At 49.0% G+C, this 21962-nt stretch overlaps 1 protein-coding gene across 4 annotated transcripts in view; it reads left to right on the top strand.

The window, feature by feature from the left end:
- The window catches only part of STAMBP (STAM binding protein), a 675416-nt gene that overhangs the window by 452797 nt on the left and 200657 nt on the right, over positions 1-21962 (top strand). The window lies entirely within an intron of this gene.

Here is a 21962-nt window from a genome sequence, read left to right as displayed (position 1 = left end):
ATGCTCATGAAAACAACTGTAAAACAGAGGTGTGCAGCAATAATCACAGAAATGCAGACCCTGATGGGAAAGACAAGTGAGGTAGTAGTAAATAAGCACCAAGCCCCTTGAACAGAGTTATCACCTCGCTCAACTGATCCTACACCTTCAGAAGTTAACCACAAGGCCACCCGACACCGGTGTGGTTGCCAAGAACAGAGCCACTAATGTTGGAAACTAAAATCTGTATACCTGCTAGAACTACGAATTTGGTCTATGGACGAATACTCATCACTGGTATGCATCACCCTACTCGTCTTTCAATGCAAACGCCTGATCAGAGTTCACTGCTAGGGGGACCGCGTTTTCAAATGACCCTAGTTGGCGAGACCAAGCAGAAACTGACACTCCATTATCTCAAGTGCATTACTAGCCTTTGACCCACAGAATCTGAATGGCAGGAACCCCCCCCCCCAATGTCAGAACAATAGTGTGACAAACTAAGAGAAAAACAAGTACAAAAGGCTGATGTTTTTCTACCTGCAAATGGGACATCGGAAATGCCATGGAGTGGAGCACCTTACTATAGGAAACAAGACTTTCTGTGAGCAGTCCCAACGCTTAGCCCCAGAAGATGTGGAAGACATGAGAAGACCTCTGGATGAGATGCTCTGGGCTGGAATTACCAAGGAATCATGAAGTTCATGAGCAATGACTATAGGCAATACACAAAAACAGAAAAATGATATACCCATTTGTATCGACTACTGTAAGCTAGACAGCATAACTGTTTTTGACCAATTAAGCACACCTCGTGTGGATGAAGCATTAGAATGCCTAACGACAAGCAAATTGTTCACTATGTTGGATCTTGGACGAGTATTACCACATACCAAGACATTCTCAAGACACGAAGACTGCTTTCATCTGTCCTTTGGAATTCTAAAAATTTGCCAGAATGCCACAGAGAATCTCCAGTGAAACAGTTACCATTCAGAGGTTGACGGAAAGGACTGAAGGAGATGTGAATTTACTTGAAGTATTTGTATATTTCAATGACATTGTTTTTGGCCGCACCGTAGAAGAAAATGAGTGGCTCATAAAAGTAATGGACAGACTGAAAACTTAAAGATTAAATGTGCCAATGGAAAAGTCTGTTTTTTAGAAGCAATGTGAAATACATTGGGTGTATTGTTGTAGCTGGTGGCAGCTCAGTAGACCTTGCTAAATGTGAAGCCCTAAAGAACAGGCCTAGACCAATACCTTGAAAGAAATGCAGTGTTTCTGTGATTTTGCAGTTCTGTGAATTTGTAACAGACTTTGCCATAATCAGTACTTTGCTGACAGATCTTACCAGGGCCATTTGGTGAAAGATGGACTGAGAAATGTCAAACAGTTTGCAGGCATTGGATTTCCTTTAGGTAGCCGCTCTGGGAGGAACTGTAGATTTAAAGCAGATGATGCCCGAGATATGGCTTTTTTTACTTGTTCATACTTCAATAGGTCTCTTTTTTTAAATACATTTTTGCTCTGACTCTCCTATGCCAATATGGGACATGTTTATGGCCTCCTTACGGAGGTATATGTATAGTCGGTGACAATGGGGTGCTGCAATCTCTTCAAAGCACATTAGATATCGGAATAAAATAAAGGATTTGGAAAGTTTGTATGAATCATCTAAGAATCAGCAAGTATTGCCTGATCTCCAGGCCCTGCTGAAGGAATTCAATCAGACAGTGGAGCTTAAGGTTCATTTTCCGATAAAATGGTCATTGCGGAACAATATTGGGGCAGAGCTGTAGCAGTTATCCAAAGGATGCAACCATATATTGTGGTTCTCCTTGCGGTTTGGCATAATTGAGTCGCTCTTCTCCTTTCATGAATCTTGTTACAGATTGACAGCCTCGGAAAAGCATATTAATACTTTTCTTGACAGGGCCAAACTCTGGTTTTAAGCGCATGAGTGGGATGCGTTGAATGGCCTGAATCCTGAGGCTGAAATGCATCAGGCTGTTGATGGCCCTGGAGTTAAAGCCACTGGCCCTGATGGCTCCTCTACAGCTTTTTTAAAATCTTTTGTGATTTGCTTATAGCACTTATTATGTTTAATGGACATTTTAAGTTGGACAGTCCACTAGGGATGCCCTCATTATTTTCTCCAGCATGGGGTCTGGCATGGATTCACATGCTCATGAATATTCCCTGTTGTTAGGCTGGGAATCCACAGTAAAAGAAAAAAACAGTTTCACTTTCACTTAAAAACTGTATTTCTCCTCTAAACCAATCACTGTCATCTGGGTCATACTGCCCCCATCCAATGACAGTCCTTTCCCTAAACCCCTCCTCTGAAAGCCATCTTCAGACTTTTACCACACGCTTCAGTGTTGGGAGTCCTCGAGTTTGCTGTCCAAGCTATTTGTACGTTTTTTGTATTTTTGTTTCAAAGAAGCCTGTTTGCTCTTTTCTTCATCTGCCGACAGTGGGGAACCCTTGTCGGTGAAGTTCCATGCCCCTCATGGGCAAAGATCATCACAGATTCTACAAGGCCCATGGGCCTACTTTGTGCATTCCGACCAGGACGGAGGAGGAGGAGAATGGAAGGTCTCTCTTCAGGCCCTGTACCAAATGCAGGCTACGGAATGTGGAGGTCAAGCACTTTCAATGCCTATACTGCCTGCACCCAGACCACAAGGAGGTAGAGTGCGAGATATGCCTCAGTTTCTCCAAGATGACGACAAAGGACAGGCATAGTAGGCTGGCGGCATGACTTAACGCCAAGGCCTCTGACCCGTGCTCTGAGCAGGGTCATGCCTCACCCAGGACCGGCAGGTCCGAGGAGTGGTCTTCTAAGTCCTTTGAGGGCGCCTCAGGTTTGCAGCGGAAGCGGGTCCCAAAGTGGATAGGGCTCGATCAGCATCACTTTCCGCCTCCATTGCCAGCCGACAGTCAAGCTCCTCTTCGAAGAGGAAGTCGTCTACCCCGGCTAAACTATGTGAGAAGTCGTGGACGGTGAAGAAGGCTGAACAGCCCAAGCAGGCATGACCGGCACAGGCTAAGACCTTGTGGGCGACTCATCGACGACTGGTACTGCCACGATTGTTAGATACCTGTTTGGCATATGTGTAACCCTGTACATTTATGTACATTTTATCATCAAGAATGTTTGCGTAACCTGTAACTCTTATGCTCGCTGTGCCAAGAACAGTGCCTGGATGCCTCTGGTTTGGGAGTGCTATATACATTTCAAAATAAATAAGCAAAGGGTGCTGACCCTGTGAGGGTTGACCCCCCAGGCTCAGGTGTCCGTACCCCCAAGGCTCGACACTACCGCAGTGACTTTGGCAAAGTCTGCAGGCACGCCAGGAGGGATGAAGCCGGCTCAGCTACACACCTTGGTGTCAGAGATCCAGATGCGGATGCCTCTGGCTCCGGTACCTGTGGTCCCCCAGGTCCCTGATCAGCCTCCAGCGAAGAAGAGGAAGCGTCATCCAATGCCCCCGTTTCAACCTCCTCCACCTCGTTGGACCTTCTCACCCTGCAGACCCAGACATTGATACGGGAATGGATACGACCACGACGACGGATGATGAGGAAATTGTCGCAGCAGAAAGTGAATCACAATATTTGGATGCGCCACATAGGGTGTTCCCACAGGATGAGGTGGGATCGTTCCACTCCATTATTGCCAGTGCCTCCGAGCTATTCCAGCTGGTACCTGAGGAAACCAAGGAGGAGGGCTTCTTGTATCAAAGATGCAAGGCACAGAGGTAGACTATCATGGCTGTGCCCTTTCTGGACAACGTTTGGGAGGAGGGCCTGGCCCTCATGGAGAACCCTTGCATGGCTCCAGCCCAGCGGGATAGGCTGGAGAAGAAACATAAAAAAAGGCCTGGGGTTGCAGCCATCGCTAGATTCGGTGGTATCGGCGGCTGCAAGGAAACGATCGGCCAACCCGACCTCGTCTGCAGTCCCTCCGGACAGCACGAATTGCATCCAATACTGATGAGTGCGTCGAATGGATGAACACGTAGAGCTGCCAATTAGCTGCGTAGAGCACAAGGCAGACAGGAATGCATGTGTAGGACAGACAAGAGTGCATACGTGAGACAGACAGGTATGCAGGCATGGGACAGAAAGGAGTACATGCATGAGGCAGACAAGAGTGCACGTGTGGGTCAGACAAGAGTGGATAGGAGGGCATGGAATGGACTGGAGCGCATAGAATTGCGTGACGTATAATGTATGGTTTGGAATGCAGAGAACGCTTAAAGGGCATATAACCCACAATGACTGGAGTACGCATGGCGAACTGGAGTGCGCAGAGTGGTCTTGAACGCACGCAGCAAGCCGGAATGCATGAATGCGTGTGGCGGACCGAAATATATGGAGCATACTGGGATGCTTGGAGTGGATATGAGTACATGGAACGGACTGGAGCACGTGACGTATATAGTATGATTTGGAATGCAGAGAATGTCTGAAAGGGCACATAACCCATCTTATCTCACCACCACGCTTACTCTCTCCTTACATCACCACTCAACTAGAACACAGAGATACTATGACACCATTCGGTATAACTGTTCTCATACCAACACTCGCCGCTCACTCCACATCACTCTGAGTAATCACTGCTGGTTACACACCCCCCAGCCAGGCGTTCTCCTCAGGCCTAACGCAGCCACATCCGATCTGGATAAATCCTGCCAGAACTAACGCATACTGCTGACCTCTCAACCAGCACACCTACCGCTAGAAAGCAGCTATTACACGGATACCGCACGAGCTGCACACATACCCGGTGCTCACACGCACCCTTTTGACTCTCTCTACTGATATGAACTTCGGTTCCCAAGGGCGTTCAACCTACCAGCGCCTTCAGACCATACCAATGGTATATAAGGCGCTATGTAAATGCAAAATAACAATAACGATAACAGCGACAAGAAAAGGATGGACGCCATGGGAAAGAAGGTGATTTACACTGCGGCATCCACTATCAAGGCGGCCAACGCACTGGCGAACCTGGCCAGGTATGACAAAGAGTTGTGGTACAAACTGGGTAAAATTCTGGAGTTCCTCACGGACGATAAGAAGATGGAGGCAATCGCTCTCTTCCAGGAAGGAGAAGTGGTGTCAGATCACACCATCACTGGTATTGGACGTCGCCGACACGTGGTTCTGGAAGATAGGGAACAGTGTCTGCCTTTGCCGCAAAGGTTGGATAAAATCCACAAATTTCCGTCAGGCGGTCCAAGCAAAGGCGCTTGATATACCCTTCGACAGGGAAAATCTGTTTTGGAAGGTCGTTGATGAGTCCCTACAGGCCATCAAAACGGATACCGAGACAGCCTGTTCCCTGGGCACTCTCCAGCAGCACGGCTCGTCTTTTTGCTCCTCCAGGGGAAAGTCGAGCAGCTCTACAAAAGGTTTCCCCACATCATACCAACAGTCTTCCAGGTCCTCAACACAGGAAACCTACAGAGGCTGTTCTCAGGCCTACGGTAGCGGAGGATAGCATCGCCGTCGCCCACAGGATGCCAGCGCTGAGGCAAGCCTAAACCGACCGGGACGTCGGGTCCCCACTCGTGCGCCCCGGTGGGAGGCCGGCTGACTAGGTTTGTCAGCGAGTGGAGACAGATCGCCACCGACAGATGGGTGCTGGACGCTCTCGCCCAAGGACACACCCTGGAGTTTCAATGCAGGTGTCTGCAGATCCCTCCGGTTACCCATCGGGAGCAGCACATTCATCAGCTCCTGGAAGTGGTAAGTGCCAAGCTGCGAAAAGGGGGCAATATAGCTAGTTCCCCAAAGTCTCCGGAGTCTATTCCAGATACTTTCTGGTCAGAAAGAAGACAGTGGGCTGGAGGCCAATCCTAGACATACGACATCTGAACAAATACCTAAAGTCCCAAAATTTCTGGATGGTCACGTTGCAACACGTGCTCGTCAACTGGAAAAAGACTTCTTGGCGTTCTTGGACCTGGAGGATGCCCGCTTCCACATTCCTATTCACAAAAAACATTGTACGTTTCTACGTTTCGTGGTGCAGGGACAGCACTACCTATTCAAGGCTCTACCTTTTTGCTTGAAGTCAGTCCCCAGGGTGTTCACGAAATGCCTGGCACCAGTGTCGGTCCATCTACGTCTACATGGCATACACGTATACCCGTACCTGGACCACTGGCTGATTCACGCCTGCTCCCGGGGAGCTGGCCGTCGGGCACACAGACGACCGTCCGGCTACTGACGGATCTGGGATTCTCCATCAACTATCCAAAGTCCTTCTTGACGCCATCGCAGAAAGTGCTGTTCTTAGGCGCAAGACTCAATACAGTGTCTTGCCTGGCTTTGCCCTCAGAGGAGAGGATAGCAGCCATTGAAGCAATGGTGCAATGGCTGTTGTCAACGAAGGTGGCCACACTGCGGGCCATCAAGTTGTTACTGGGCATGATGTCGTCCTGCATCTACCTAGTCCGGCTCTGCAGGCTGCAAATGCGACCCCTACAGGAATTCCTGGACACCAGCTGGATGCAGGTGTCCAGAAGCTTCACGGACAAGATCTCTCACCGACGAATTCCGTCAGGCGATGGGATGGTGGGGCGTCTGCTCCAACATTACCCAAAGCACAGGATTTCAAAATCCCCCATACCAGGAGACTGTCACCACGGGCGCCTCCCTGGAAGGCTGGGGAGCACACACTGGACGTCTACATGCCAGAGGCCTGTGGCCCCAGAGGAGAAGGATCTTCACATCAGCATCCTGGGGCTATGGACAGTGTTCTGGGCCCTCAAGTCTTTCCTACCGTCTCTGAAAAGTAAGGTGGGGAGGATCTTCATGGACAACACCAAAACCATGTTCTTCATCAGGAAGTAGCGGGGCACTCGATCCCTGGCTCTATCCAAAGAAGCACAGGACTTGTGGCGCTGGGCTGTCGGACAGGGGAGGTCCTCGTCCCTCTCCACCTGGCGGGAGTAAAGAACACCATTGCAGACTCCATCAGCATGGAACTGTGCTCCTGCCACGGGTGGGAGCTTTGTAAGGGACAGATGGACCGCCGATTAGTCAAATGGGGCAGGCCCTGGATCGATCTGTTTACGACGGCAGCGAACTCCAAGTGCCAAAAGTTTACCAGCAGATTCAACCAACTGAGGAGCCTAAGGGACGCGTTCTCCTTCCCGTGGACTGTTCCTGGACGCGTTCCCTCCGCTTCCACTCCTGCTACAACTCATTAAACGGCACTCCAACAGTGTCTGGCAAGAGGATACTCATCGCCCTAGCATTGGCCGAGGCAGATTTGATATCCAGACCTTCTCAGCCTGTCGGCGTCGCCTCCTGTCAAGCTGCCAGTATTCGCAGATCTTCTTACCAGAGAAGGAAGCGCAATGCTTCATCACGACCCCGGATTGCTAAACCTGAGGGCTTGGCTCCTACAGCCCTAGAGTTTGGAAGATATGAGTTTCCTGCGGACTGCATGGGAGGGGGGGTCCTCGCCATGGAAAGGGTGGCGTCGACTTTGAAGTGCTACGGTCACAAGTGGAAGTGTATCGCTACGTGGTGCCGGTCTCAGAAGATTACCCCTCTAAGGGTCACGGACTCGCAGATCCCTCCATACTTGCTATCCTTGGCCAATGCCGGACTGGTGCACGCCTCTATCAAGGTACATCTGGCAGCTAGCTCCCACTACACCAGGTCTCCAAGACGATCTTCACTTTGGTCCCACCGACTAGTTAAGGAATTTCTCAAAGGACTTTTTCGATCTTTCCCGTTGGTTAAGGCTCCTGCCCCGCCGTGGGAACTCAACGTGGTTCTGACGAGGATCATGGGGGCCCCATTTGAGCCGTGCATTAGGCCCCTCTCAAGTTCCTCTCGTGGAAAACGGCTTTCCTTGTGGCCATCACCTCTGACAGAAGGGTAGGTGAGATCCAGGCCCTATCCTGCAAGCAACCATACCTGAGTTTCCAGGAATCGAGGGTGATGCTGTAAGGAATTCATGGTGGCAACAGTAAAGACAGACACAAGTGATCACAGTTCAAGGGTGTTTATTGTACTTTATAATGGGTGGGATAAACGCCTAATCTAAACCTACATCTAAGATGGGAGCAAGCGACGACCATTAAATAAGGCAATCCTAGTGGCGTCTTGTCAAATAAAAAGGGCCTATCCTAAAAAAACTAAATATTGACAATCCTTACTACTAAATTACAAAAAGAGTGTGGGATAATGTTCACCAGAAAAGAAAGAAGTGTTCACAAAAAATTGTAAGGCTGGGTCTCCGTTCCCCACATTTGAAGTACGGGACAAGGTTGGACTCTCGAGCACAGCACGCTCCTTGGCCTCGTCAGCACAAGGTTCACAGTTCATTTCAACGATATCAAAACCTTCAAAGGCTGTCTCCTTCTTGCAAAAGTCTCTTGCCGTAGAAGGCCTGTGGTGTTGCACAAAGACAAACAAACAAAATGTTCTCTTTGATCTTGTACCTTGTGCGATTGTTCTTTGCCCACAGGATCTCCCTCGGCTGGGCTCAGATCTTCCGCACAATTTGGGTGTCCCTCCGTCGGGGCCACTATGGCCTTTCTTTAACCCAGTTCGTGTATTTGTAATACAGTTCATGTATTGCTCAATCTCATCAGAAAGTGGGGGTTTCTTTATCCTAGCTTTCTTTCGGCAACCCTCTGTCTGGTTCACATTTGCCTTATTTCACAGTTCACAATCTTATCGGAAAGCAGGGTTCCCTTCCCCTAGCTTTCCTCTGGCAATGGGTCAGACACTTTTGATTATACAAGGGATGTGATGTAACCTTTTTAGGACCACTCTGACACCTTACATTCCCCCTTTTCTAGGACCTTCTGGATCTTGTAGTTTCAAAAACAGGTCCCGGTCGGAGTCTTTCAAATGAGCGCCCACGTGGCGCCGGACCCCTCTGCACCTGGACCTCAACTGGACTTCCTTTAAAGTTCATACGCACTCAAATTCTTCCTCTTGCAGATTCCTTGCGTTTGAAATGTTGCCACTTGCAACCTTGGGTTCAATACAGTTCGGTTTGCTATCCGCGTCCTCCGACTCACAGGATGTGCTGAACCCCTTGGCTTCTTTGTTCTTTTGAGTCAAGGATAGTACCACGATAGCCAGCTTGCCTCTCCGATGCGTTATCAATGCGGGAGGCCCCTGTGTGCCATTGTTGTCTGCTGCTTCGCACGCCAGCTGCAACTCCCGGTCTTAAGATTCCCCTTTTGGAGGCTTTGCGGGTCTGAGGTGAAAAGGGATAGGGTAACGCCCCCTTCGTCGTCCTTCCAGGTCTCACTGCTTTCCTTCTCCGTTTGAACTGCCGGTTTGGTGTAGCGGTCTCCTCATGCGTTTGGCCTTGCTCAAAGTGTGCTTTCGTGCTCTGCCTTTTATCCCTTTGGGGAAGGTAAAGGGCCATCAGGTGTGCGTGATTGTCAATTGCCTGACTCCGCCTGACCCGTGTGTTGGGACATGTTAGGTAAACGGCTCTGGTGTTAGTCTGTTGTCTGTAACAGTGCAAGAAAGTGTTTGTGCAGGGAAAAAGGGTGGGGGTAGAGCTTCTAAATATCCTACAGGGTATTATGGGGAAAAGGTGCTACAGGGAAGGGGATACTGCGTCTCAACCCTCAGTGTCCAACTTCCACTCCCCGAAGGCCCCTCGCCCAGGTGATCCTCCCCCACTGGTCCACCCCCTGGAACTGGATCCAATAGCGATGGCTGTGTCCTGGCCACCTGGACAACAGATCTCCGGGGACCAGCAGGTGGGACACCTTCAGGTTTCTCACAGTACGCACCCCTCTTTCATGCTGAAGGTTCCATCCAAATTCCACCTCAACAAGCCTTTGGTGTTACCATTTTTTTTTTGCCGAAACCTTCGTCACCAGCGGAAAGGGCCTTGTACTTGCTGGACGTTGCTCGTGCCCTGACGTTCTGCATGACACGCACAAAGAGTTTTGAGAAGACTTCACAACTGTTCGTGAACTTTGGTCCTTTGAACCATGGGAAGGCCTTGTCCAAGGCTTCCATTTCAAGGTGGGTGTCCGGCTGCATCAGGCACTGTCATCGGTTGCCGAACCGACCGCTGCCCGGCAATCCGACAGCCCACTCCACCATAGCGATCACTGCAACAACGGCTTTCCTGTCTGGTGTGCCCTTGCTGGACATTTGCAGGGCTACTACGTGGAGCTCCACGCACACCTTCACGATGTTCTACTGCGTCGTCAGAGATTCCAGGTAGGAGTCCAGAGTCGACCAAGCAGTGCTACGTAACCGGTTTGCTTGAGGTGAGCCTGTTCCAGAGCTAAGAGTTCATTGCTTCTGTTGAACTGTGCCACCTTCCGTGGTTGTGTAATGTTGTACTGCTATGTATACGTTATTCATAAGCATGTGAATCCATGCCAGACCGCATGCTGGAGAAGGTTTGAGTTACTTACCTGTAGCTATTGTTCTCCATCATGGGTCTGGCATGGATTCATATGCAAACCATTCCTCTGACCCCTCTGCTGCTCTTCTTGGTCGTACTGTCACTTTACGTGCTTGCCAAATCTGAAGATGGCTGCCAGAGGAGGGGCTTAGGGAGAGGGCTGTCATTGGATGGGGGCAGTATGACCCTGAGGACAGTGAATGATTTAGAGTAGAAATACAGCTTTTAAGTGAAAACTGTTTTTTCTTTTACTGAGGTTTCCCAGCCTGACGGGAAATATTCATGAGCATGTTAATCTATGCCAGACCCATGCTGGAGTACAATATTTAAGAGTAAGTAACTTAAACCTTACTTCATAAACCAGAAAAATGATCACCCTATATATTTGATAAATGTGAATAATACAACCTTTTCGATGGTTATGGTGTAGTTTACTCCCCTGGATGCCTCAGATTGCTATACTTGGTTCGGCAGGATTCATTCCTAGACCTTCTATGGATTATAATCTGTATTGTCTATACCCTCCATAGACCTAATTTCGACTTCATCAAATGGTCTTTTCTTTTCTCTGTTCTCAAGGCAATGGGCATCAGGCGTTATTTTCTTTCCATTGTTGGGCTTCCATATGCAGATCTGTTTGTTAGTGTGTTAGAACAATTTTGTCTGTAAACATGTTGCTCTGCAGAATGGGACTGTGCAAAGATGCAAGCACCCCTAACCCTCTCCTTTGCTTTTGGCTATCTCAATTGACCCTTTTACAATTAAAGTATTACTTTTTATCTGATTCCATAATTTACTCATGTTGTATATTGGTATTTTGTTTTGTATCCAGGACAGTTTATGTAATATTACCTTGCTGGGTGAAAAGGTGGTCACTCAAGTTAGCTGTGTTCCGGCTTACGGTAAAAATGCTTAAATTGTAGTTTTTCCCCTAACTGATGCGACTGCTGTGCCAAGAGCAGGTTCACCAGTCATCTGGAAGACTGATGGTTTTCAATAGTTGGGGGTTCACGTTCGTTGAGATGTGCATCCATTTGCACACAACTTCCAAGCTGCAGTTTGAATGCTGCAAGACCAGGTTTCTTAGTGCACCACTATACGTCGCCAAGACCATTTTTCTTTTCTTTTTTTTTAAAAATTCTTTTTATTGGTTTTAAGGTACAAAATATATCAACAGCAGCACCATCACCACCTCCTTGGGTATGTTGAGATGTAGTTACAAGAACCTATGCAGATGGATTTTGTGCAATCCCTGCTTTAGAAATCTATTTGGTTTCTCAAGCCTTGGATGCCTCAATATGTTCCTTCTGGTCTTCTGGAGAAGCAGGTCTTTGCCGCCCAATTCGATGGAGAATCCTAGGATGCTAGTGCAGAGCTTTGGTCTTTCCTAGATGAGCTGGCCTTCCAGGATTGCAGCAGCAAATTTCCAGCAGTTGACCAGGTGAGTTTGTCTGCCTTTACCGCCCACAAACGTCAATGAGTGAGCACAACACTCATTCACATACCAAGTATCATTCAAACAAAGGGGGATGGTAATTCAACGGCAGACCATCCCTCCAAACAAACCCATGTACTCATGAAGGGCTCTCACTCAAAGCAAATGCCTACACACTATTCCAGACAGGCAGATGCCTGCCTGGACTTATGCATGTTCTCTTTATTTGTGTTAAACAAGACACAGAACTAGATTCAGGCTAGGATACAGGCATCCTATCCCCGACCACTTTAACTCACACATGCAATGGGACCTTGAGTCTCAGAGGCAAAAAAAGACTATCTCGATTTTGTGACATGGAGGGTTTGGGAGCATGGGGGTTCTAAAAGGACCAGCCAGGTAAAATTGCTTCTACCATGTGGAGCTATTTTACACTAAGCAAAAAGTGACCACCAGCCTAGCCACATGACTAATACAATGGGATACCTTTTGAGTATCACTGCCTTAGGAGTCTTAAGGACACTTAAAGCAAGGCACACACAAAGATAATATCTTTATTAGGCTTTTAATTGGGTCTGGGTGAGACAAAAAACAAAGTCCATAACCTATGAAAGCCAGCAAAAAGTACAAGGGGCTTCCACATTAGGTAGAAATGTGCTATCTACCAAACAACTCCACTTTTTAACAAACCGTTCTTTATTTAGGCAACAGTGCCCAAACATCCACCCGATGGTTCCAAAGACTGCTGTTCCTATGACCTTGTGAGTTCTAATTGTAAGTCTAGCCAGGCTTTGGATGGAGCACTTGCAGGTGCACTTGCTGGCCAGCTGTCAGATCCTCATGCAGTGGTTCCCATCTCTAAGGAGGATTCGCGTTCACTTCTTTGGTGGAATCGTGAGAGAACCATCTCAAAGGGAGAACCTGTCACCCCCCATTCTCCTCGTTTCACAGTGACCACAGACTCTTCTCTCTCTGGCTGGAAAGGATAATGTTTGGACCACCAGATGTATCGCATATGGGACTCTCATAACAAGCATCACAGAAATTATCACAAATTGATGGCTATCCTTCGGCGTCTGAAGTCCTTCCTTTCATCGAGGAGAAAGTGGTTCAAATATTCACCTACAATACAACTACACATTTTATTGAAACAAGCAGGGAAGAACAATAAACCCTGTCTGTCTCCTAGCCTCCCAATTCTCACTGTGGTATTTCCAAAACCACATTCACTCTATCATTTCACTTAGTGGGAGAGAAAAACATGGAAGTAGAGCCTCATACATGCACCACACGATTGCGAGAAGAGCAGGTCACTCATGCCATTTTTTCTGATCGATTTGGCCAGCCAAAGGTACACGTGTTTGCAACAGAGACCGCCCATGTGTTTGAAGCCTATGCATCACGTCGGGGAATGTGGCTACATTCCCTTGAGGATGCTTTCAACATGCATTGGTCGTGGGAAGTTCTTTGAAGGTGTCCCCTCTTCACTCTTCGATTGTTGCACTCCTTTGCCACAATGTATGACTGCATGATGATTCTAGTGACCCCTTATTGGTCCGAATATATATATATATATATGGCTATCAAGCTTGCTACATCTATGAAATTCACGTTTGAGATTCTTCTGAAAGTCAAAGACCTTGTAGTTCAGCAAATGGGTGCGGTGCTACACCCACATCTTCTTTTGCTGACTGTAAGCATTTTGGTTCCTGAAAAGGTAGCCTCTTCTCACTTAGCAATATTTAATTAAAACATTTCCATTATCCATTGTGGAGGACCAGACGGCGGGCACAGAGGCTGCGAAGACATTTTAAGCATGAGGTTTATTCTAAAATAAAATAAGGACTAACTCTCCCTAGATCTATGGGGTGCCCCCTACCTATCTTGCTAAGGTGCTAGTCAGTCAGGATGAATGTCCAAAAACAAGTCTGTTCTCTGTCCAAATATAACTTATCTGACCCTACCACTAATGTAACTAAGGCCAGGAGAACAACTCCCTTCTGTTTTCTGTGTTTTGTCACAGGATTTTCTATGTTCCTTCGTTCCACTCAATAGATCGTAGGCATAAAATCCTCTGGATTAAATTCTGTTATTCTTGAAGGGAACTGCTAGTTTTCCACTTTCCTTTTATGCAAATAATTTTCCTTTTGTACAAGTTCCATCTCTTATTCGTCTGGCTACAGCATCTCTTCCCAGAATGCTGTTTCATGGATGAGTTTGGTCTTTCTGCTTTCCTGTTTGTTTCCCAAATGTCTTTCTTATATTCTTTCTCATCTTCGGGGCCTAGATTGACTTTTCCCTTTTCCCAAGGTAACACATTTTCTCTGATCCTTTGCCCCCCTCTTTATTTCTTACTAGCGCTTTACTTTGTATTTATTTACCTTCAGGTGCTTGTCGTGCACACTCGCACTGTCTTTTATTACTTTTGCTTTTTCGTGCACCGATGCGCTGTACTTCTCCACTCCATACTTCTGTGCCTCTTGCTCCTTCCCGCTTTATTGTGCTTTTTGCACCCTTCTGTTTCAGTCATTTCTGTCTTTGGCCGTGCACACTTGCACTTTATTTCCTTTGCTGTGTGTTGCTGCACCTTTAAACTGTCACTTTCCTTTTCCATGCCTACTCACGCCTTTTCCTTACTTTACTTTCGGGCTGCATGCCCTCTCTTGACTTTATCATGTGCCCTCGCACTTTACTCTTGCGATACTTCTGTCCGCATTAACTTTGCATCCAGGGCGCTTGCCCTTTCTTTCAAATCTATCTTCTTTGCTTTTTGTCTTTTAGTTCTGTGCCGATCACGTGCACCGTTTCTCTTTTGTTGCTTTCTTTCCCTTGCTTTCTCTTTCTACTTTGTTTCTTAAACTGTCATTCTCGCTTTCCGCTTTGTGCTCTTTTACGAATCTTGATTTTTCCTCCCTTTCGCACTGCACCCACCCACACGCTCCTGAGGTTCTTTCTCTCATGCGAAACTCACCAGGTAGCATAGCGCTGGTGAGCGGTCTCTCCGGGATGCTTTTGGATCGAGGTCATGGTCTCACCACCTGCCCCTCAGATACCCTTGGGCCCGGCACACAGCAACGAGCACTTGCACAAACTCTGCAAGCAGGGTCTCAGCTGCAGGGTCTTAGCTGCCTCGCTCCGAATCTCAGGAGACATAGCTCCCCAGCCACGCTGCAGCCTTCCTCACACACCATGCCTGCGTCGCAGCACGCTGCTCGCCTCTGGATTCTCCTTTCTGCAGCTACCAGCTTCGTGGCTTCTCTAGTGTAAAATGCCTCTCCTGCTCGCTCATTCACTTGTGAGAAGTCACACCTTTTGTATAGTTGAACACAATCAAATGGAGTCAGGTGAAAATGGTTACTTACAAATGCCCGACTCTGCCTGACTCTATTAGTGGGACAGTGGTTTTCTCTAAAGTAGGTTTCCCTTACTTTCCCCATGTTATTCCTATGGGTAATCTTTACTGATCTTAGTTGCCTCTTGCTCGGCTCAGTATTTGTTTGAAAATGCCAGGGGGGGGGGCGAGGGGGTTTGTGGGGCAAGATTGGAGATACCCCAGAAAGCCTGAGGGAGAGTCGGTTGGGGTATTTTTGGGACTTGGGGAATACCATGTCTTGCCCCTTGGGTATCTTCCTCCCAATCCCTCGTAACCCTCCACTCAGGTGATCCTCTCTCATTTGTCCACCCCCAGGGTCGGGATCCAAAAATCAAGGCCCTTCCCTGGCCACATGAATGGAAGATCCTGAGGGAGAGGATGGGAGAATACCGTCTGGTTTCTCAGAGGTCCCACTTGCCTCGAACCCTAGGGAGGGTGTTGCACAATTTGCTCACCTCCCTAGCCTTACGGGGATGGGGGGAAAAGGGACAAATTCCCTCAATTCATTTCACTATGCTGCAAGGAAGTACTCTGCAAGAAGGCAGTAATAGATGCAAATGGCTCCAATTTTGCGATTGTGTCCTCCAAATGGACATTTATTTATTGGTTATTTATGATATGCTTATACAACAAGAAAGTGTTTTGAAGCACCACATTAACCTTGTATGGCTTTGTTAGAAAATGTCCTTTATTTTATGTCTTACCTAGCAGATTCAGGGGTTCAGGTTCATTCTTGCAAACACTGTTGGTTTTTGCTGCCTATTATAACACTTTAAGGAGACTTTCTACTTCAAGAACATGGTTAAGTAAAAAGGCAAGCCAAGATTTTTAGATTTTACCCGGGCACCCTCTCTGGTGTCCATGCCCCCTTTTGCAAAAAAAAACATCTTTTCCTGAAAAGAAGGGATCTGGCTAAATAACCATTTGCGCAGTATTCAGAAGTCACAAAAAGCCAATGGGGTTTGGAACATATACTGTGGGCCTCATTCCGAGTATGGCGGTACGGGATAGCGGCCACCGCTAACGAGAGCGGTGGCGGTAATCCCTTACCGCCATACTCCGAGTTCCTTTTGCACCATGGAGGTTTTAACACCTGCTTTTAGCAGGTGTTAAAAACCATGGCGCTAAGGGACCTTGATGTTAATTACGCCACCGTAATTTACGGTGGCGTAATTAACGCCTTCCCCACTCCCATTATGCCCTATGGGGCAAAAATGGGAATGGGGAAGGGTAAATGGGGATTGGGGAATTACCGCCCCGCCACCCTTGGAATGGGGCGGTAATTCCGCCATCCACCAAGGCGCTGCCGGTCCGGGTACGGCGTCAACCAAGGCGTTAATAGCGCCATTGGTTAGCGCCGTACTCGGAATGAGGCCCTGTGTCTTAATTGACAATAATTACAGCGTGGTATGGTAATTTGTGGTAGGTGTCTTTGTGGGATAAAACGGGTATTATGTGGAGGATCAGGGATATAGGGGGATGATAAAGGTTGAGAGTGGGGGTTGTTAGAGGGTCTGAGGATGTGTATGGAGGCCCCAAGAAACCTACCACTAAGTAACTTATTACGTAATTATTTTGATGCAACCACGTGTAATTGTCTAGGACATGAGGTGTGCTTCCACCCACTCCATGGGCATTGCCTCCTTGTCACTGTTAAGATGTTTTGCTAGATTCTGACATGATGGGCAGATTTTAGGAGGCCACCCTGGTTATAGTGAACTGGGGAAACTGAGAGGTTAGCCAAAACCCAATCGAGGTAAACGTGGATAGCAGTCCAGGCTTTTCTCAGGAGGGTGAGTGGGATTAGGGGCCCACAATGAGTCCATACAGTGAAGCGCGCAATGAAATTTAGACAGGAATGTAGCACATACAGTATTTATTCTAGGCCTTAAACACTAAAATATGAAACCAGCCTGTGATAATATGGCACAACGCTCAAACATATATACAGTCACCATTGGGTCTTAAAATGTATTTAATGACTTAAAGCAGCAAAGGAGGTAAGTAAAATGATTCAGTAAAGATGGTGCCAAGTCACAAGTGATATTCCCTAACTTCAGCAGTCGAATCGCTAAGAAGAATAGGGCCTTGTGCCCAAAAGTAACAGGCGCTACGGGGGGGGGGGGGTGGCTATATGGCCAGTTAGGAAGACGTGGATTCCGGAGCTCCTAAAAATCCGACAACGATCGTAAAGCTAAAATCAGAGCAAGAAGCAGAAACGAGCACCAGCAAGAAGCCACGGCACTATGAATGTGCCGTGCACGTAATGCCCGAGGACGCGAGGGGGACACCTGCAAGATGAATGATTTGGGACCGTAAGAAGTTTGGCAGTGAAGGCGAGTAGCAGCAACAAAATGGCACCAGGGCAAGAACAAAGAGGAGCTGGAAACTGGCAGCCCATGTGATCGGAGCTTGGATCTTGGAAGGTGCTGCATCGGGAACCACGGATGAGAGGAGGCAAGTTGCGCCGGCTACAAGGTGTCAGTGAACACGAAAAGAAGCACACGCAAAGCCTGACGAAGAAGAGGATACATTGTTATGAAAACTGCGAGTGAACTGAGGAGCTGGCTCGAACGGAACCCAGACACGAAGCCGACACACGGCTGGACAAAAAAATGAAGTCTCTGGGCAGGCCTGCGGCGTAAGCAGAGACAGGAAAGGCCGGGAAGGGAGCAGATAGGCGGCACAGGCATGCAGGACACCTTGATATGACGCACAGCAACGAGGTAGGAGAACGGCACCCGACTACTGCAAGCCCGGGTGGCCCCTTTTGAGGCGAGCTGCGTGATCGGATTTCACAGCATAACCTTGCCACGGAGGAGCTTAGGTGCCTCACACAGTGCTGGTAGGCAACGCACTGAAGTCAAGCCCTGGGTCAGCCCTAGCTGCTGCGGGCCACCAGAGAGCTTGGCATACGGACTGGGACAAGAGACGATGCAGTCCCCGGTCAGTGTTATTTCGAACGTGGGCACATATGAACTGGCGAACAACGCGCAGCGTTGGGCAGAGAGGGGACTGGCCATAACTGCACTGAGGGAGAAGGGGGAGCCCCGGCTGCAGACGTGCCGCTCCGGCAGGGGTTCCTCCCTGGAACGGACTGAGGCATAAACAGGAGGGCACAGTGAAGCATGCCTGGCGGAGAACTCTGCAATTACCACCCATGCGCAGGAGGAAACGGAGACCCGGTGGGGCCCACGGCTGACACACGTTGAGCCAGCACTTGCACTCGGAGAGAAGCAGAAGCACTCAGGAGCGTGCCCACGGAATCAGACCTATGGTGGCTGAGGCTCACAGTTTGAGTGGACTGAAGCGCCCTAGCACAACAACGTGGGAGGACACAGCCCACTCTAGGAGCAGATCTAGCAATACAAGAGATCCCTCAACACAGCCTGCCTGGGTCCGGGCACCAAAAGCAGCCTAACCTAACGAGGGCCAGAGGCTGCACGTTGCGGGGCTCGCACATACTGCCCTGACACACCGATATGACAACTAAACTGCCTAGAGTGAAGGGAAAACAACCCACACTCGATGAATACGCCAGGACGCCGCCAGCGGCAGAAGGGGCCAGGAGCAAAAATAAAACCTCACTGGGGGCACGGACACTATGGGCAAAGATCAGGAGATCCTCGCTGCGATTGCTGACCTAAAAGTGGCTTGGGAAACAAAACTAGGACAGGCCATGAACGAGTTGAAGGCAGCACTGGAGCTCAAAGTCGGGACAGTACAAGAGGAGGTGAATCTCCTCTGGAAAGATGTCAGAGCGCTTGCAGAACGCACAGGTGACCTGGAAAAAGAAGTGATCCCGAATACAGAGGCGTGTGCTGCCCACAAATCTGATCTACATGTTCTAGTACAACGCGTGGGCAACCTGGAAAGTAGGGCAGAGGAAGCGGAAGGACGCGCCTGAAGGAATAATATACGTATCGTTGGATTGCCTGAAGGAGCTGAGGGACCTAACCCTACGGAGTACATCGAATCAATGCTGTTGCAGGAGATAACCGGAGGAGTGCTGACCCAGGGGTTTGCTGTGGAAAGGGCTCATAGGGCCCTGAAGAGGAAGCCACCACCGGAAGCCCCCCCCCCCCCCGCCACCACCCAGGCCAGTGATAGCTAAGATCCTGAACTACCGTGACCGGGAGAAAGTCCTTGAACACTTCCGGAAGGGTGGAAAGATACAAAGGGCGTCGGCGAACATAACTGCATACGACGCATGAACTTTGGGGCCGTGAAAAGAAGGTTGCGGGAAGCAGGTCACAAATACACGCTGATCTACCTGGCAAAATTGAAAGTGTTCCACAAGAGCAGAACATTGTTTTTCGAAACCCCGGAGGACGCTATGGAATGGCCAGACTCGCAGAGCTGCCCCCAAGAATCGGGCATCCAGAAGGAAGACGGCGCAGATAAGTAATTTGTGACTGTGGCATCCATGGTGTCGCAGTCTGAGACATTGGGACTCGAATATAGTATAGGAGGCGTGTGACCAGGGCTACATATATGGGCATGATCCTTGAGCACGAGAATCTTGGCTACTGGCGTAGGAGCCCAACGGAACCAGCCCTCATACCCCCACATCAAATAGATTAGTTGGGACACCGGTAGACCGGTGACACCCTGCCGGGTTCCTGTCCTCGACTTTCTGAGGCAGGACCAAACGCAGGGGAGCCTGAGATCATGGGATGGAGCTGGGCACTTGTTAGGGTTGGGTCGGGCGGGTGGGGAGTGGTTGTGTGCAGTGGTTGCTAGCTGTGCAGGGGGGAGGGGTGGTTAGTTGGGGAGTTTTTGTTGGAAGTGGGAGGGGAACAAGCCCAATCTTGTATCAGACCAGGCAGGAGGGGGAAGCTGGGAGGGGAGGCGAGTCATCCCACAGATGGTGTCGGGTAGCCTTGGAGTAGTGACCTGGAACGTGAGGGGCCTCAACAGTTATTTGAAGCGTAATAAAGTAATGATGTACCTAAGAAGGATAAAGATTGACATAGCATTATTACAGGAAACCTACCTTACTAGGGAGGAGCTGGAGGTGGTCAAGAGAAAGTGGAGAGGGAGTACCACAGGAGCCACATACTCAGCTAATGCGAGGGGGGTCATTACATGGGTGGCACCGCATGTACCACTTCAGCTGATTCAGACTACAGCAGGCCCAGAAGGTAGAATGATAGTGGTGCGGGGGATGCTGGAAAATAGGGAAGTGAGTATTATAAATTTATATGCCCCTAACCAGGATACAGCAGCTTACTTTAGGACCCAATACAGTAAAATTGGCCCCCTATTGGGTGGCGTGATCATATGGGGAGGGGATTTTAACTGTACACTAAACCCTAAAATGGACAGATCAGATGGAAAACTGGACAGACCCACTTCGGCCGTAAAAGCATTACGGGCCCTGCTGAGTGACTTTGGACTCGAAGATGTCTGGAGACAGCTACACCCAGCGGATAGGGAGTACTCGCACTACGCGGCCCCACATAACCTGCACACAGGGCTAGATTACATGTTTGCCGCTGCTGAGCTGGTAGGAGAAATGACGGGCGCGGAGTACAAGGCCAGAGTGCTCTCGGACCACTCCCCCTTGGTCCTGTAGTGGCGACATCAGCCCCCTAGAGCGAGAATCCCGACGTGGAACCTCAGAGCTGAGGCCTTGCAAGACTCTGGATTCCGTGAGGACCTGAGGGAGGCGATCACTGAGTATTTCGACATTAGCACGGGAAGTGTTCAATCGGAGGGAACCTTATGGGAGGCATTCAAAGTAGTAGTGCGAGTAGTATTGCGAGACGTTGCCCTATCAAAATCTAGAGGGCTCCAAGGGGGCATAGAGCGGGAGTTACAGGAAACGGAGAGGGAGCTCGAAGGCATTATGCGTAAGGGGAGCACCTCAGAGGAGGATGAGGCAAGGATGAAGCTGCTAACCTGCCTGGTTATGTACAAATTAAACACCACGGCCTGTGATCAGGGAAATCAGAGGGGATGAAGGCCAGATCTGGGATACCCAAGGGGGAGTAAACAAAGGGTTCCTTAGATACTATAAACGTCTTTATGGGGACGCTGGGGAAGAAATGGAGCAAGAGATTCAGGAAACAATAGAAGACATAGGCTTGCCCAAATTAGACGATCAGGAGCGGGAAGACCTAGACGCCCCAATCACCCTAGAAGAACTAGAGATAGTGGTAGGTAGGTTGCCAGAGTCGCTTCAGGAGGCAGTGGTCATCCCGCTCTTAAAACCGGGCAAGCCAGGCACAGACTGTGGGTCATATAGACCCCTATCGATGCTTAATCAGGACAGCAAAATCCTCACAGCAGCACTGGCAAACAGGCTTAAGCGATCCATCGGTAAACTGATACACCCCGACCAAACAGGCTACGTTCGTGGCAGGAACATAACCGACAATCACAGGAAACTCCACCACATTATTGACCAAACAGAGAAGGACCCCAGCGAACTGGTAGTCTCGCTGGATGCCATTAAGGCCTTCGATTCGGTGAGATGGCCTTGGTTGCTACCGGCTCTGAGAGAATACGGGATGGGGCCGGAGTATCTGAGGTGGGTCAAAATGTTATATAGTTCCCCAATTGCTAGGGTCAAAACGGGTGCTACAATCTCAGACAAATGGCAACTCAGCAGGGGCCCTAGACAGGGCTGCCCCTGGTCGCCCATGCTGTATATCCTTGCGTTGGAGCCACTGGCAGTCTGCCTCAGACAACAGTACGGGGAGATAGGGATCCATACTGCAGGGGGTATGCATCTCATATCA

The sequence above is a fragment of the Ambystoma mexicanum genome, chromosome 10, assembly GCF_040938575.1.
Source record: "Ambystoma mexicanum isolate Mex_15411 chromosome 10, UKY_AmexF1_1, whole genome shotgun sequence".
NCBI classification, from domain to species: domain Eukaryota; kingdom Metazoa; phylum Chordata; class Amphibia; order Caudata; family Ambystomatidae; genus Ambystoma; species Ambystoma mexicanum.
Note: the sequence above shows the minus strand (reverse complement) of the source record. Positions and strands in the feature narration are given on the sequence as shown.